We start from the raw sequence: 17378 nt of genomic DNA on the forward strand, positions 1-17378 counted from the left end.
CGATGCGAATTCCTACCTCAGTACATTTCGTGATTTTTCGCTAAATGTCGCCAAATAGCGATAAATTAAGAACTGAGAGTTCATTGAGTAGTGTGAGCGTCATCACAAAAAGCATCAAAACGATTACTTTTCCCACACAAAAAGGGAGGAGTTTTAAGGGGGAGCTGGGAAGGGATGTTCACGGTGAGCAACTCGGATGACGTCATCGACCCACAATGCACAGCGGTCGGACAATGGGGGTTCATTTCAAACTCTCCTTTGGCGTGTGACTGGCCAAAAGACGCTTTAGTTCGGCTACTGAACAGTTCTCGTGCAACTGTGTGTGTTACGTTCGTTAATTTACATGTTGAATTAAAAAAAAATATTTCTGCTTTAATTTTTAATACAATTTTCCGAGAGAGCCAATTAGAAGAACTGAAAATATTTTTGAGAATTAGAAAAATATGACTGTGAGTACTAATATCAGTATTTGTTTACATTTTTGTTTTTTTTTATGTATTATTAATTTTTTGCCTTGATACGTCTGTGATAATTATTTTCTCATTATTAATTATTTGTGAAAAAAGTTAGAAATTTAGTCAATTTTAAAATATATCATTTGTAACCATAACTTTTTTCTACCCCTTTATGAAATTCCATCTCGATTTTTTTTATAATTTATTGCCAGTATCATTTTAACAAATGAATGAATTAATTTTGTAAAATGCCGTTTACATTCATGCAGACGGAGTGAAAGAAATCACTGATTTCTAAAAATAAAAAATAAATAATTTAGCATACTAAATAATTTAGCATACTAAAGGAAAAAAGTAGCAGTGAACTACTAATTTTTAATCCACGACGAGTTTCTGTAATATCTCATGTCAAGAAATTAAAAAATAATAATTATTAATAAGTATAAAAATAATTATTATTAATGAATATAAAAATAATTACGAAACAATGGCTGCTTATAATAAAGAGCAATATATTAGTTTTTCATTCATAGAATTTATTTTAAAAATTAGCTCCGCTCAAATCATATTTGAAATAAATGAGTTATTAGTTAAACGTAAAAACAAATAATAAATAACCATTCTCAGTTGGAAATACTTAAAATAAAAAGAAAAAACTTAATTCAAAATAAATAAATATATAAGAACCTGAAAGAGTTCAGAACTTAACAATCGAACGAAAGGGCTCTTCTAAATTTAATATGGTTTATCACGAGAAATTATCAATAGACTTGGCACAGGTGGAATAGTGAAATATTTTATAGGACGGTAGATGAATATGCATTTAGACTAACATAAGAACGTCATATATATTTTATATATTTAAAAAGTGAAAAATATGTAATATGTATATTTAAAAAGTGTCTAAAAATTTTTAATGCTTTTATTAAGACATATCATGAAGCATATGAATTCTTATTTAAATCAGTCAAATTAAAAAGTAAATAAAAAAGGTGTTTAAGAACAGCATCTGTTGCTTTTAAGTAGCTCAGTTTGTTAATTAATAACAGATTAAATGTCAAACAATAATAGCATCTTACGTATTTAAGAATGACAACAGACTCGAATGAAAAGTGAAACAACGCATTAAAATTAAACGAACAATCGTGATTCGTGACTAACAACCCTTTTGGGATATAAAAAATGGGAAATATTTTGATTATTTTAATCTTGATGAGATGTAAAAGACTTGCAATTGCCAGAATGTAAAACAAAATTTTGCAGAAACCAAATTAGACTTTGCTAAAATTTGCCTTATATTAAAATTCTGGATAATATTTTTTAACGTAAATTGCGTCAATTTGAAATTCATTGCTCTGTCAAAATTTTATCGCTTGGATTCTGAATGTAAAATTTCATTGTACTAATAGGAGGGGGGAAGAGAATTGTATCTAAAACTTAGATTTCGATAGAACAGAAACATTTTAATTTATGAAGTTTTGTTTCAATGAAATTTCTTCAGTTTCTTATCTTTTACAGTTGTCTAAATTATGTAAGTAGACTTTTAAATATATGGTTTCATCTATTAACACAGTCATGTAGGTCTTATCAGTAACTATTTCGTAAGCCAATTGCGAAATTCTTTTAAAATTTAAAAGAAAAATTAGTTTGCAGCTATTCCTAGGACATAGTAGAAGTAAAAATATTATTTATACCCCCAAGCTGACCGCATTCCCTTCCCCTGGAAACTATGAAATTCCTCCTCTCCCCCTAGTTGAAGACCCTTGTCCTAAGAAGTTAGTTCATAATCACATTACACTTAAGGAGAATTATAAAAACATACATGCTGTCAGCCCATTTGCCGAGATTTCAACCTTGCCTATAACATCAATAACGTAACGGTATGGTTTAAATAGCGACATTCCGCATATAAGTCCTTCTTCAACATTTCCTACCGCTGCAACTAACTTCAGTTTTCGAAATTTATATTTGACTCTTCTGAATGCTAAAACTTGATGGAAGATAATATCTCAGCCTTTTTTTTCTATCAATTTTAGCCCACTAGCAGCGAGAGGGTAAAGCCGTTGAATGCTGGTAGGTCGATTCGCATTCAAATTCCTGCGAAAGGACTTTTGACCGCCTGTTCATTTTCGTGGACCGCCTGTTCATATTTTTTTCCTCCATGTATAACGTGAGTACGACCTAGATTTCCCGAGAAAGTCTTTCGCGAAGGCATTAAATATTATCAGTCATTATCGTAGCACATCTGATTTCTATTTTAAGTAACCTACTGATTAATGAATATTCTGCGGGATTAAGAATATTCTGCTTTATGTTTAGAAACAACTAGCCTCTGAATATTTTAATTATTTTACACAATACTGAGTTGTATTTCACAGTCATCATTGATGTCTCCCACCCTTTTTCCACATATGAAACCTCTCTTTCCTTGAATAATATTTTATCATGTCAGAAATTCTTTAAGGAACCTTTTCAGAAACTTTTCTAATAGATTTCGCTTTTTCTAATTGCAAATTAACAAAACGGTTATGAAAGTATTATGAAGAGTCCACTGTAATGAAATGTTAAAAAAACACAAATTCTAAGAACATTTCATTGAAGAATTATATGAGACGATTTTTCAGATACCATCTATTACAGTGGCTCTCAAACTTTTGTGCACCATGCAAACCATTAATCATTGCTAGGCCGTCATCCCTTCCCCCACCTTTCCAAAACTCGAAAAATACACGTAAATTTATATAAATTTTTTACATTGCTTTATAAATTTAACAAGAAAATAGTATAGGAAATGTTTATATTACCAAAATTTGAATAAAGTTTTTTATTATTATTATTATTAATACACTAAAACTAAATACTTACAGATAAATAAAATGCTGAAGTTAATTGAAATTATGAAATTCCTCCCTGATTGAGAAAACCTGGTCTGTTATGTCTAGATGCAAACCCTTGTCATAATTATAACGTTATTTTGCAACGTAATAGATCAACGTTATAGGATCAGAACTGTATTTATTATAGATGATCCCCCCATATGAGTAATGCGTTTTTACTTTTTTGATGTAATTTTTCCACTCTTAAGAAAAAAATTTTAACCTTTTAATTGAATATTTCGATCTTTTGGGAGGGGATCTTTGGGAGGTATTTATTGTCAAAATAAGACTAAAATTCCATTTAAAAGAAAACTACATTTTATGCCACTTTTAGTCAAAGTTTTTGGCATTCCTTTCGAAAATCACGACTTTTCCAAAAACATCATATACATATATATAACACTATATCTAAACATATCAAAATTAAAATATAAAATTCATCTGTAGAACAAACTCGAAAAATAAAAATGTTGCAATGTAACAACAAAAAGGAAACAATATGCAAAAATATCAAAATATAAAAATTAATGTCCTTTTACTGAGACTGCAATTCAAAATTCATCCGGGGAAAATGATTTAAAGTTTTATAAAATTCGATTAATATATTTCGAAAACATGTTTCGTTCTTCTGGTTTATTTGAAATCGAAAACCGAAAAAAGATTAAATTAAATTTTCATTTAAGACATAAAAGTTCATTTAGAATCGAAAATTCGAATCTCAAATGTATCCAGAATTTTTCCTACATGCCTTTCAAACACTTGGAAAAAAGAATGAAACATCCCATTGTGCCAAATTGACTACTCAAAAAAAAAAAAAAAAAAAAAAAAAAGGTGGTCTCCGATTATGCGATTCCAAAATTTTAATACCAAGAAATCGAAAAACTTTTCAGGACAGATTTCTGTAAATAATATAAAATCTAATCTGAGCCTTAAACGGCTAAAAACTGACAGCTTGTTTGAAACAAAAATTGAACAAAACGTAAACTTACTGAATTCTTAAGACGACCATCTTTTTCCAAACTGTGGTCCTTGCAAAAGAAAGTTGAATTCAAGGCTACTCTGCAGAAGCACTTCTTCGAAAAAGTATGCGATCAAGTTCAAATAGCAGAAGTATTTTAACGTGTGATCCTGTTAAACTTTGTGTGTGGGGTTGCAAATTGCTGAACCTTTTATCCACGGTTGCAATTATTAATATTTTTGAGGAATTGCCTTGCTTTGATTCCGATTTAGTTTTAACTTTAGATGTTTTAATTTACTTTAATCCTGCAGCTATAGCGCAGGACTGTTTAAAAGGTTTTTTGTTTTTAATTTTTGGCCTATTAGTATGTTCCTTTAAAATTAAATTAAATATTTTAAAATTCCAATTATGTATCTAATATTCTCAATGCAAGATTTCGTTTTGAGGATTACTATTTACATTGTTCTGTTGTCAGAAAAATATTTAGTTGTATTGCTCCAATTGATTTTTTTTTTTTTTTTTTTTTTTTTGCAAGCACATTTCAAAATTGTTAAATTTTAGTTATTCTTAGTGCAGCATTATTTTCCTATAATTGACTTCGGTGTCGTTTGTTGATTTGCTGTTTAATTAAATTTCAGAAAAGCACTTTTTGTTTACAGCGCGTTTGGGGTTGGGCTGCTAGATGCACGGTTTAATTTTTTTTTTCTGATAAAATTTATTTAATTTTTATAAATTGTACATCATATTTCTTTTGTATTTATCCATACATCTAACCTCTGATAAAGATGTTCCGAGAAATGTAAATCCATTTTATTTATTCTTTTTAAATATTTTAAATCTTTTTTTTTTTTTTTTTTTTTTTTTTTCAGTTTTCATGTTTGAGGTGATTTTTTTTTCTGAGTTTCGTTTTTACACTGTTTGGGTTAATCTGATATTTTGGAATTCATCTCGTTTTGTTTTTGGATTACGGTTTTGAATTTATACCGGATTTCGATTTTTGAAGTTTTTTCGCTGGTGTTAATTGATACTGTAATTGTCTGTACTTTTTGCAGATCTGCCCAAACATATTTTATGCCAGTACTTTCTTCTGCTTAGCCGAACTGACTATGATATTCCACTTTGCTTTATTTTGATTTTAATTTAATGATATATGTATATTAGAATTTTCAAATAACTTTTACCTCCTTTATCACATTAATTTAATCAATCGTTCTTGTCTAACAATTCTAGATTTAAATTCAATATATGTTACGCAATGAATTGTAGTGAATACTAGAGTTCATTGCATAATTCCTTTAATCTGATAGTTACTTTTAATTGTGCTCCGAAAAAACTGAAATGAAGAAAAATATTTTAAAGCATTTTATTTTCCAACGCCCCCCCCCGCGAAAACAAAATATGTTCTTAAACATGTGAAATTAAATATGGATTAGCTTATTTCTCTTCTTCAGATAAAACATAAAACATTAAAAATTTCAGAAAAAAAGTTTTAATTTTTTTTTAAATTTTTAATAGTAAACTCCTTTTGAGGTGTGAGATTGTTACTTTAAATTTTCAGATTGCAAGTTTTTCATTTAATTAGTAGAAATATAACGCTAGAAATAAATTCTCATGTGATTAACATGTCAAAATAGCTTTTCTTTCCTTTTGTTTCCCTGAATTTAAACATTTTATCATTAATCATTTTCTTTTTTAAAAGCGTTATAAATAAAGGGTTCTTTTAATTAAAGAATAATAACTCATAAGTTGATTGTGAAGCTCGTGAATAAATAAACTTTCAAATAATTAGTGAATAATGGAAATAATAAACAAAGCGTTCTCTTTGTCTGAAGATAATCGGTAACCTTATCACAAGGAATGCCTTAATATTCATTATAAGAAAATTTAGCAGAACATTTTTAATGAGGAATAAGAAAGATAAAGAGAGGTGAAAAGGTGGATCATCATTTATGATGATCCACCTTTCAGAAACTTTCACTAAAAGATAAATTCAATGGGAAAAAAAAAAAAAAGCGGTTAAGATTGCAGTAATTTCCAAATTATACTGGGCGCAAAAGAAATAATTTCGAGATTTTATACGTAAATAAGACAGGAATGATATACTTTCAAATTTTAATCCATACTTGAAAAGAACATCATTTTATTTCCAATGAGATGGTGTGTCAGCTTACATAGCAAGCGTATCGATAAATGTGCTGTGTGACATATTTTCATTGCATTTGATCTCCCTTCGTGTTGTCATTCCATAGTCAGCCTACTCCCCGGATTATGTACTTTGCGACTGCTTTCTGTGGGGGGTAGCGCTGAATGCACATTTCACTGAGGAAAGCTCAAGCCAGCGAATGAATTGAAAGATGTTATCCGATAGGAATCGCAGCAATACCATCAAACATGACTAGGTGGCTAATGCACAAATTTCAGAGCTAAATTTCAGAATACTGTGAAAGTCGGCATTTGAAAGCTATCATTTTCAAAACAATGTAAATTACGCCTGACAAAATAGTGAATTATTGCAAATTGTTAATTTCCACAAATATGGTATATATATATTGTTCGTTGTAACCCTGCAACACATTGATACATACTGTTATTATTAACAAATTAATAATTAGTTCAGTATTAAGAAACGTGAAACAAAATTGTTAACCTTATTTTTTCCAATGTGAAATAAAATTTTATATAATATAAAGGGCGGATTAAGACTTTTAGAGGCATTTAAAAGGTTTTGGTGCTCTTACCCCCCCCCACACACACGTATTCTCCATTCCTTCTGTCTCGGGCCCACCAGCGGCCGAGCGGTAAAGTCGCTGAACACTGGTAGTTCGCCTCGAGGTTCGAATCACGCGAACGGGTTGGCTGCATGGGCGTTTTCTTGGTTTTCCCCATGTGTAACGTATATACGAGCCAGTTTCCCTTAGAAAGTCATCCACGAAGGCATCCCTCCCCTTAGGCAGATAGCCCTAGTGTGCTTTGCCATAATTAAATACACCACACCACACCTTCTCTCTCGATCTTGGTTTAGTCGCACCATACAATGGTAAAACCGACAAGAAGAAATTTTTATGTTGTCCTTTTTCTTGTGTTCCTAAAGACATTTTTGTGATATCCCTTTTTCTTGATGCCCTAAGCACATTCTGCAATAATATCCCTGATTCCTTTGCTATTTATATCCGAAATCCAGGAGTTATTTCTGTCACATCCTGCATGATTATCTCTTTAAAAAATATTCATATTTTTAATGCTTAGGCTAATGTTATTAATTTACTGCTTGGAATGTGTGAATTTATTGTCTGAGCTACTGAGACCTTCCCCACTTCAGATAAGCAAAAGTTTATTTTAATTGGAACAGGTAATGCAAAATATATTTGCTTTAAGCAATATCAAGGACCACTTATGGCAATAAAATAATTGATGCCTTCCACTTCTTTATAATACATAATATTTTTCTTTAGAAAACCTAGGGCTTAATTTATATTTTTTAGGAATACAAAATAAGGAACTATTTTTTCTCGATATGAATTTCTTTAACATGCAGCCACATCACTGGGGGAGGGAGAGAAATTCATGTAAAAGGAAATCCGTACATATGCAGGGCTTAAATTTAACTGATTCCAGCTTTGGTACTTAGAATTTCAGGCAACCTTGCAATTCTAGCAGGAGCTCTAAATAAGATCAGTTTCAGTACTTTGTTTTACAACAGTACAAATTATGCGTGTTGATGATTATGAGTGTTGATGCAAAAATACAAAACAGTCGAGGAGAACAACGCATATCGAAATGTGATCCCTTTAGAAAAAATGAAATCCCTTTAGAATATTTATGGCTATGTGTATCAGTTAAGAAAGTTTTGAATGGAATGAAAGCCATAATAGGTACATTTTTCTACCCTAGAAAATGCTACTCAAAATATTAACTTTCGTTTATCAATCTCACCTTTAATTTATTTTATCATTATAATTTACTTTTGTGAAATATTGTAATTTAATTAATTTTTTACTTATTTATCATTGATTTAATTTTTATTTATCTACCTTTTACATTTTATTTTATTTTAATTAATCGCATTTATTGCATCATTATTTATTTTGCTAACCTTTCTTGATTACCCTCCATAGGGCTGCTACACCTCTAATTTTATAAATTAAATCCTGAAAAAATGTCATATAAAATAATGCCGTCACATAAAAAATAGACGTGTTTTATATGTGACCACCTCGCGAATTCTTTTTCAGTTGGAATCGCGTCCAGTTCTGCCCTAACCCCTCGATAGGTGTTGATAAATATAAAAGCCTCATTATTTTTTATGGGCTTGAGATATTATCATTGCGCATTAGTTTCATTTCCTATGATTTTTTGGTCTCAGTTACTTTTCGACTTTGAAACTTAAAGATACGAAGTTCGGGTAATCATATTTCTACTGTAATTTCTCGATATTCGGAGATTTGGCACAGGTCATTTCGTGAGATAAGAACATTCTCTGATACTAATTCTGATCAGATACCTCAAGCTATTTTTTTATTCGCAACTACTGATGTCTTTTCTTGCATCACTTCGCATACCCCATGGAAGTCATTTGTTCAGCCTACAGTGTAGTTCTTGCCTCAAGAGCAAAAATCACCCGCTTTTTAAGATCAGTTTTCTTTACAAAGAATAGTACGTAAACGCTTATAAAACAAGAGGACTTCATAACACCCTATACCAGCGTTTCTTAACTCTTTCACTACGAAAATTCCCAACACGGCCTTGAGTTCAAACGACCAATGGTCTCCCAAACGGCTGAGATCAGATGCCTCTCTTAAAGCATAAAATACCCTAAGGTGCAGTTTCCCCCAAAGCATTGCATCAGTTCATCTCTATTGTAGACAGTCTTATCGTAAAACGCTCTTTGTGGGTCCTTATCTTTAGGTCAAAAATGACTTACACACACTCAAAGAGCTAATAGAAACCACTTTGTTTGGAACTAGAAAAGATGTGATTTGAATCCTTTATATCTCTTTCTTGGTTAATGAAGCAGGAAGGGAGAGAAATTGTTGTGATCTCAAATGGAGTTTCAGGTGTTTCGGATTTTTAAGTAAACAGGTGACCGAAGGCCTTGGCATTCTTGCCATGCAGATTCATGCTCTTTGCAATGAATTGTTTCTCATAGTGCGAGGCAAAAACGTCAGCAATTCCTTTGAGGAAGGAAGAGAAAGTGCAATGGTGAAGACCAATTTTTTTTTTTTTTTTTTTTTTTTTTTTTTTCCACTGTATTCAGGAATTTTATGACACAGAGGACGCAAGCCATTTTGAATGAAGAAGTGTTATTTGCCATTCCAGCCAATCGTAGAATGTATTCTTTTGAAATAATAAACGTAAGCATCTAAAGCGTGAATATTTGACTGAAACCATCTTCAGGGAATCATAGTAAATGAGATTCCGTAGAAATATATATATTATATTATATATATAATCATTTATTTACTTTTACGTTTACGTACACAATTAAGGAATATATTATTGACATTTCAAGTTAAATTCTGTAAGTATTTATTCAGACATTAATTAAATGGAAAAAAAAAGAGTTTGTGAAGGAAATTACAAACATAAATATTCACAATAATGTTTGTAAACACAGAATATTTATCTCCAGCAAATATTGTCGTTATTATTCGTAATAAAATTTGTAATAGTTAGAGAATATTAAAATACATTTAGATGACAATGCAGTTTTCATAGGGAGTTATAAGATTTACGTTTTCATGCTAATCGGATATTTGATTTCTTTTTTAATGCATTTAATGCAATGTTTTTTTTTTTTCAATGTTTTTTTAATGCCGTTAATGCAAAATTGGATGGCCTAGAGCCATCCAATTTTGAATAACGTAATCCTCCTGCGAATATGGGCATCTGGAAGCCCAAATTTGAAATTTGGAATTTGTTTTATTATCGATTTCTTATTTTGTAAAATTTAACGAATTTTTGATTAACAAACTTGGATTTCAAAGCGAGCAATGGCAAAGTTGTACATTTTTATCTCCAACACGTGTATTTTGCGATATTGCTGTTGAACTGAATTTTATGGTTTAAGTGCAAAGAACATGATACTTAATAAATAAAGGTAACACACAAAATGCTAAAAAAAAACGCCCCTTAAAACGCAATTTAAAGTCTGAAACCTTTCAGATTTTTTTTTTTTTTTTTTTTTTTTTTATAGTTCCATATAGGAAAAAAAATCTGTTAAATTTATCGTCATCAACATAGTGTGCACATTCCTGAGTAATTGACTGCGCGTGATTGAAGTCTGTATTAGATTACCATGCTCAAAAATTGTGTACTAATTGTGTAGATTTTTTTTTCCTTAAAGAATTTAAAGAACGCAGATAAGACTGATATAATAAATAATAATGAAGTCATTATTCAGATGACAAACATTTTATTGACAATGTTTTATGAGCAATTAAGAAATATCAAAATATTAGTGAGATATACTGCCATTCTTAACTATTGCTTGTTAAAATTATATTATTACAATATAAAGTATATATTAAAGGTACATATAATTGGCAATAAGTCACAGTTTCTCGTATGACGATTTTACTTTTTTGTTCCCTCCCGTTAAGGAAAATTTTGTTCTGATATGTTTAAGCCTAATATTTAACATAGAAAATAAGATAGACGTAGAGCGAATTATCGTTGTGTCTGAAATTGAATAATAAATTAAATCTTAAGAAGGTTTAACAAACATCCTTATTAAATCATGACTTAAACATAAAACGCATTTCTCGTGCTCACAAGTCAATCGCCAGTTGTTGCAAGAATAGTAAATTAACCCTTTGACGCGCGGGGGTCGCGCCCTGCAACCACCAATTTTCGAATTTTTTTCTTCTCTTCTTTCCGAAATTTTTGATTGATTGATTACTAAACCAATTGATTACTGATCTTTTACCTCTAAATAACACAGGATGACTACAGAATGATACATATTTTAGGTCTTAGTACTTCAAATCGGATGCCTTTTAAAATTCGTTTTCAATGAGACAAAATAACTTCCTTTTATTAATATAAACAACTTTAAATTTCAAAAGTTATTCATCGTACATCATTATTTCTATCATAAACAATAAAAAATAGCAATAATTAAACTGCATATATAAAAAAAAAACCCTCTATATGTATGGCATTTGCTATGTGGTTTCAGGGCGCGACTACTGCGCCACTAGAGCATTGTGACACAATGCTCTAGTGGCGCAGTGGTCGCGCCCTAGCTCTAGAGGTCACAATGCTCTAGTCACACAGTGCTCTAGAGGCTTTGTGGTCGTGACTTGAAACCACTGCTCTTCACAATGGCATTTGCTTGCTTCTCAAATAGGAATGTTTATTTTTACCCGGATATAGATAAGGGGTTTTGAAACTACAGAGTTATTTTATTACTGAACAATACATGCACCTGCCCAGTAAAAAGGTCTTTCTTTTCCAGACACTTTTCTCTGACCTCTTTTGAAGTCAGAGAAAAGTGTCTGGAAAATCACAATACTAGCTTGGGTAGCAAGTAAAATCACAATACTTGCTACCCAAGCTAGTATTGTGATTTTATAAATTATTCACTGTGGTTTAAATTTAATGTAAATATACTTTGCTATAACTAAAAATAGAAAGGGCGTAAAGTTTTATTTAAATTAAAAACATTTTCTGAATATTTTGGGACGAAATACAGATAAAATAAGTATGAATGAGAAACGAATGATCCGTACCAAAGCCAAAAAGACTAAGCCCCCCCCCCATTAACATAAAAAACCACAAATTTCACGTGCCAGATGAAAAGAAACTAAATAACGCTGGCTAAATAACGAAACTAAATAACGCATAACAGCAGGCCTAGCAGCCTGCTGTTATGTTTTCTATTAGAGCTTCTGTGGCTTCATCAAGGGAGGTTGAACTACGATTGGCAGCTACCTGTGAGACTGTGTTCCGCTTGTTTGTGAAGTTTGGAATGGCCTCTGTATTGATCTTAAATCTGAATTTATAATATTTACCTGTGCTACGACTATTTGTGCAAGAAATGTATTTGTGATCGCTTTTTGAATCTGTATCGAGGACTTATCAGTCGTTACCATTTTTTGCCAGGTCTATAGGAATGAGCGTGACATCTGGTAAATCTTTTGCTCGTAATGTTTCGAATGTTAGCGAAGAGTGTCTTGAGAAAAACTAGCTTATTAGAAGAAATAAACTGGAGACGTTTTAAACCTCTAATGTCTTCAATAGGGCTCAGCTAGACTGATATTCCTACATCTATCACTTATTTTTGGATGCTGTAAGATAGAAGAGCTTCCTCCGTATCACATGCCGGTAAAAAATAGAAGGTGAGTTTTGTAGAAGCATTTTGGCCTTTTAGAGCTATCGTTACTGAATAAAGAGAGGCGTGAAGACGATCATGTAGTCTAGCATAAATTATCCCAGCTTTGCCGTTGTCGGAGAAGAATGCTTTCCAGGCCATAGGAAGGCCTGTTAGAGGACCCAGGGGCAGATGCAGCTCTTGTATGAGAGCAACTATAATTTCATTTTCTGTCATACATTGCATTAGCATTATTGTGGCCGCTTTGACTCTTTGGAGATTGACTTGTGAACTTTTTTGACGAATCCTGCTGATAAGCTTCTGTTGTTGCATATTCTGAGCAGTTTTTTTATTATCTCTGGACACTGAATAGATTCTCTCGTTAAGCCCGTCATCAGGGCTGTAGGTTACTCTTTTTTGACCACTGTGTTTTACGCAGTTCATACATTTTTTATAACCTGAGGTGCAGTCTCTGAAGAAGTTTTCACCTGCACAGACTGAGCAGCAGCCTGGTTTATCGCATTGATTACTGTACTGACTTTTTACGCTTTGGCAATTGTAGTATGCGCAAAATTGATGTGTTTCTGGTAAACCTGCTAGGATTCTACCTGGAACTTCTAGACTGCTCTGGTTGTCTGGGATTATATCTACCAGCCATTTGTTCGTGTACTCTGACTGTCTCAGTGATGTTCGCAGAAAAAAATTTTCCGCTATTGTGGAGGGTTATGAAAACTTCTTTCAAGTCCTCTGCTACTACTGTTGATGGGAAGTTGAAGACAATCAACTTGGTATTCTTATGTTACTGAATTTTCTGATGAGTAGATGAATGAAGGGATAGTGTGTCCTTCAGAGTCTATATGTCTTATTTCTTTCCACAGCTGATCAGGAGCTCTTTAGAGATGGTAGCTCTGAAATTTTTGAGTTGGATTTATAGCTTATTTAGATGCAAACTCTTTGCTAACTGTTCTCTCAGTTGCTGTGGCGATCTTTCTTTATCCTTAAGCCTTAGAAGCAATACGTGGTCATGTTTGAGCTTCAGGACGGGAATAGGCAGCTATTTATAGTATTTTTTCTACATCAGCGTATGAACGGTTAGCAGTAATGTGTATTTAAGCTTGGGCCTCTTGCTTGACAACCGTAGATTTCCGTTTGGGATGCGAAGATTCCTTGGAGCGTTGTATAATTTCCGCTTCACTCCAGTGCTGTAAAACAAGGACTTCCTTCGTCTGTATAATGCAGGCTTTCTGTTCAGCTGTAAATACTTCCTACTGTCCATACTAAGTCTCGGATATCTTTAATAAATAATAATAAGATATTATTTATTAATAATAAAGCTCTACAGTTTCTTAGTATCTGTAGTATTCAAATTTGTTTGTTGTTAGTTTGAACCTATCCAAATGTTCTAACGGACTATCCGTGATTCGCAGTATGTGAAATTTTTTGAAATGTGGCCGAATGTGGCCGAGTTTTGTAGATGAGAGGTCTTTTGTAGGGCTTTATGATTCTGACGTAACAGTGCTCTAAATAGAGCATGTTAGAGAACTTTTGCGTGAGCCTCTATGTGGTGGAAGATCAGACATTGAAACTAATCAATAAAGGATCGAAAGATTATTGAACTGTACAAAATGCTCATGGCCTAAAATTTCTGCAGAAGAAGTGGTTTTCAAGGATGTACTGCATTCTAATTACTCAGTAGCAGGGTAAGGGAGAATGTGTGATCGTGTGACTGTGCCCTCAAAATACTTCTAAAAAGGAGCACAAATGCCACAAATTGGCAGAAGGGTAGAAAGGCTTGAAGAAATGAAGCACCCGAAAGTAGGCGGGTCTTCTTTTGTTAAAGTGTTTAAAAACTTGAAATCATGTTGCACTAAAATCCTTCAAGCTAAAGGCTTGGAGTTGACCTAAAACACACACACCAAACCTACGCAGGTTTAGCTATACGCAACTTAGAAAAACGTCAATTATTCATCCAGTGTGATTCAAAACAAAAAATAGCTGGTCACGCTAGATAGAATATCACTTAAATTACATTTAATACACAAAATTGTAATTCTAAGAAATTTGAAAACATAAAATAAAAGCACAAATTGAAGAGCTCATCAACTTCCATGCAACACCCACTGCTTCATGCACAGAACTGAATCACGATCGCTAAAATTTCCATAATTTAAATATCAGTTCTGTAGAATAAATTGCCGAAACAAAAATCATCTTGTTATCTCTTGCTAAATTTAAGTCTGCAGTTCAAAATTATTCGCTTCTGAATCCAAACTTTCTAATATCTTTTAGATTTCAGTAAAATAATATTATAAAGTAAAAGTGAAATTTTTTTCTCTCTAGGGTAAACTTGAGTGATTTCCAAAACTAGTCATGCAGATCAACTCTTATATATTCTGTTGAGACATTTAGAAAAGCTGAGGAATTATATCTTATTTTTGGCAGGAAAATATAAATCAGTGTGAGATAAGATACTAGAAATAAAATAAACTGATTAGATATATGTAAATGTTAGAAGTATCCTATTTATGCATACGTAATAAAATCAAAAACTGAAGCTTCGGTTGACTGCAGAATTCCTTGTCTAAGTACAGAATCTTTCAGTATTAGATTTTGTGACAGCTGATTCTTTATGGGGTGATTGCAAAGATTTTGTGAGATGGTTCTGCTTATGGTGAATGAAGTGTTCACGTAACCTGGGTAAAGTTATAACAAAGGTTATGATTCTCTTCGCTAGTGTTGCTATTCAATCTTTCTGCCCTTACTTATTAATCTAAAATGTACTTCTGTGGTCTGTTGAAGTTAAATGTAACTTTTTTACATAGTCCCATTTCAATGATGTAATTAGAATGTTGTAACGATTTAAGAGCATAAATTTAGAAATCTTTAAGCGCCGTATTTCCGAATATAACGTACAACAAATTTATTTACTTGGATAATTGTTTAAACCTTCTTACTGAATTTCAAGACTTCTGAGAATTTAGAAAACCGCCCCCCCCAAAAAAAAATACCACAAATTTAGGATGCAGTTAGAAAGCATATGTTGATTTATGTGGCGAATGATGATACTGTCCTTGGTAAAGTTTTTAAGCTTCTGATGTTTCGTGGCCCCAACTTGTCCGCAACAGTAGTAGTGACTGCTATGAACTGGAAGTTACACAAACTCGTAAGAAGGGTTTAATCCCTTTTTATTTCACTTTAGAACTTACAGTTGCGTTCACTTGACGCTCACAAACTACGCCGACCCGGCGGTGTAACAAAAAATAGAAGAGTACAACTAAAAATAAATAACAGTATGCATAACTAACGAAGTCACTATCTACGAGGCTCTATAATTGTAACTATCTTAACCGCGTTCTAAGATACAGCTGAGATTCAGCAAACTTTCTGATCAAAACGTTGAAAGATTCAACTAACTGCCGAAGTAGGCACACAGGCCGAAATGCGCGGTTCTTAAACTTCTACCAAGCAACCTTCACGCTCGTGAATCAAGAAGCATACTTACAAACTCATTTCCCTTCTATTTAACTCAAATTACTTCTGCTAAAAATTTGAATACTCTGCGCGTTCTACTAAAATTTATATACTCTGGCATTGGCAATTCCAGGGAAAAGTAAAGGCTTGACAGGAAGGATAGCTTAAACTTAAAATAAATGTTAGTTAAAATAAATATAAACTCTAAAAGCTACTTAATTTTAAGAACTTCTGGAGAAAGCTGACCTGTATTCACGTTCCAATGGGGAAAACCGCGAAAAAACAAGAAAATAAGCTATTTCGCTGAGATATGAATCTGACATGAACTAATTAGTGAAAACTTACATTACAGTGGATTACAGTGGATCACATTTGTTTTCGGGCATTTGTGTTTTCTAGTTTGATTGCAGATATTAGTTACTAAATATTAACGATATAACTTTATTTATTTATTTTATTTGTTTGTTTTTATCCCAAAAGGGACATTAGTCCCAAATGTAATATTAGTCTCGAAACGGCATTTTCCGTTGACTCATTATATACGTCGTATCTCTTTTCAAATTGAATCCACCAAATATTATTGCCCTGTATTACATAGTTAAATCATATTAAATAATGAAGAATCTGCATGAATATAATTTCTCGCCTTGTGAAAAAACAATGGTACCTAGAGCCATCAAATTTTGAAAAACGTAGTCCTTCACCCGAACATGGGTACCTTGGAAGTCCGAATTTTGAATTTCAGACTTGGTTTTATTATCTATTTATATTTTGTAAAATTTAAACGAAATTTTCTGTAATCCAAACAATCGAATCCAAAGTATTTTCGGTTCTGAAAAATGTCAATCCCAGTCGGATAAGAAGCTAAGGAGGCCCCTGTGCTGAAGGCGAACGGTAGCCAATAAAAATTAGTTGAAAGCTATCAATTCATATACTCAATTCATATACTACTGTACCTCCAAAGGGTAAATCATTTAGTAGAAGCCAATGTTAAAACTATATTTTTTTAATTGATTACAATCTGCTATCACAATGAAACGGTTTATACTCCAATAAGGGCAAGCATTTAAAATTCTGCAACGTAGGCAAATAAAACAAGAACCTACAGTGCTGTTATGGAAGGAACATTAGTTATGGAGCTGATGTCGTCCCATAGTCCATTAGGTTCTAGGTTTCAAAGGCAGGCGAATGGGCTACCTGTCTGGTTTTCGTGGTTTTTCTCATCTGCTGTGCGAATACGAGCCACTGCCCCTCATAAAATCCTCCACTATGGCATAATTTCCATTAGGCAAATACTCTCGTCTTCT

The 17378-nt window shown here is 32.4% G+C and overlaps 1 protein-coding gene across 1 annotated transcript in view; it reads left to right on the forward strand.

Annotated features, from left to right (window-relative positions):
* Positions 1-236: 236 nt before the first annotated feature.
* Positions 237-17378, forward strand: part of LOC118181206 (LIM domain-binding protein 2-like) — a 190862-nt gene continuing 173720 nt past the window's right edge. Inside the window, exon 1 of the mRNA XM_085814052.1 lies at positions 237-449. The gene's annotated coding sequence lies outside the window, so the exon portion shown is untranslated. The remainder of the gene's footprint in view (positions 450-17378) is intronic.

The sequence above is a fragment of the Stegodyphus dumicola genome, chromosome 3, assembly GCF_044657685.1.
Source record: "Stegodyphus dumicola isolate Sdum_Otavi_A_Nest chromosome 3, ASM4465768v1".
Classification (NCBI taxonomy): Eukaryota; Metazoa; Arthropoda; class Arachnida; order Araneae; family Eresidae; genus Stegodyphus; species Stegodyphus dumicola.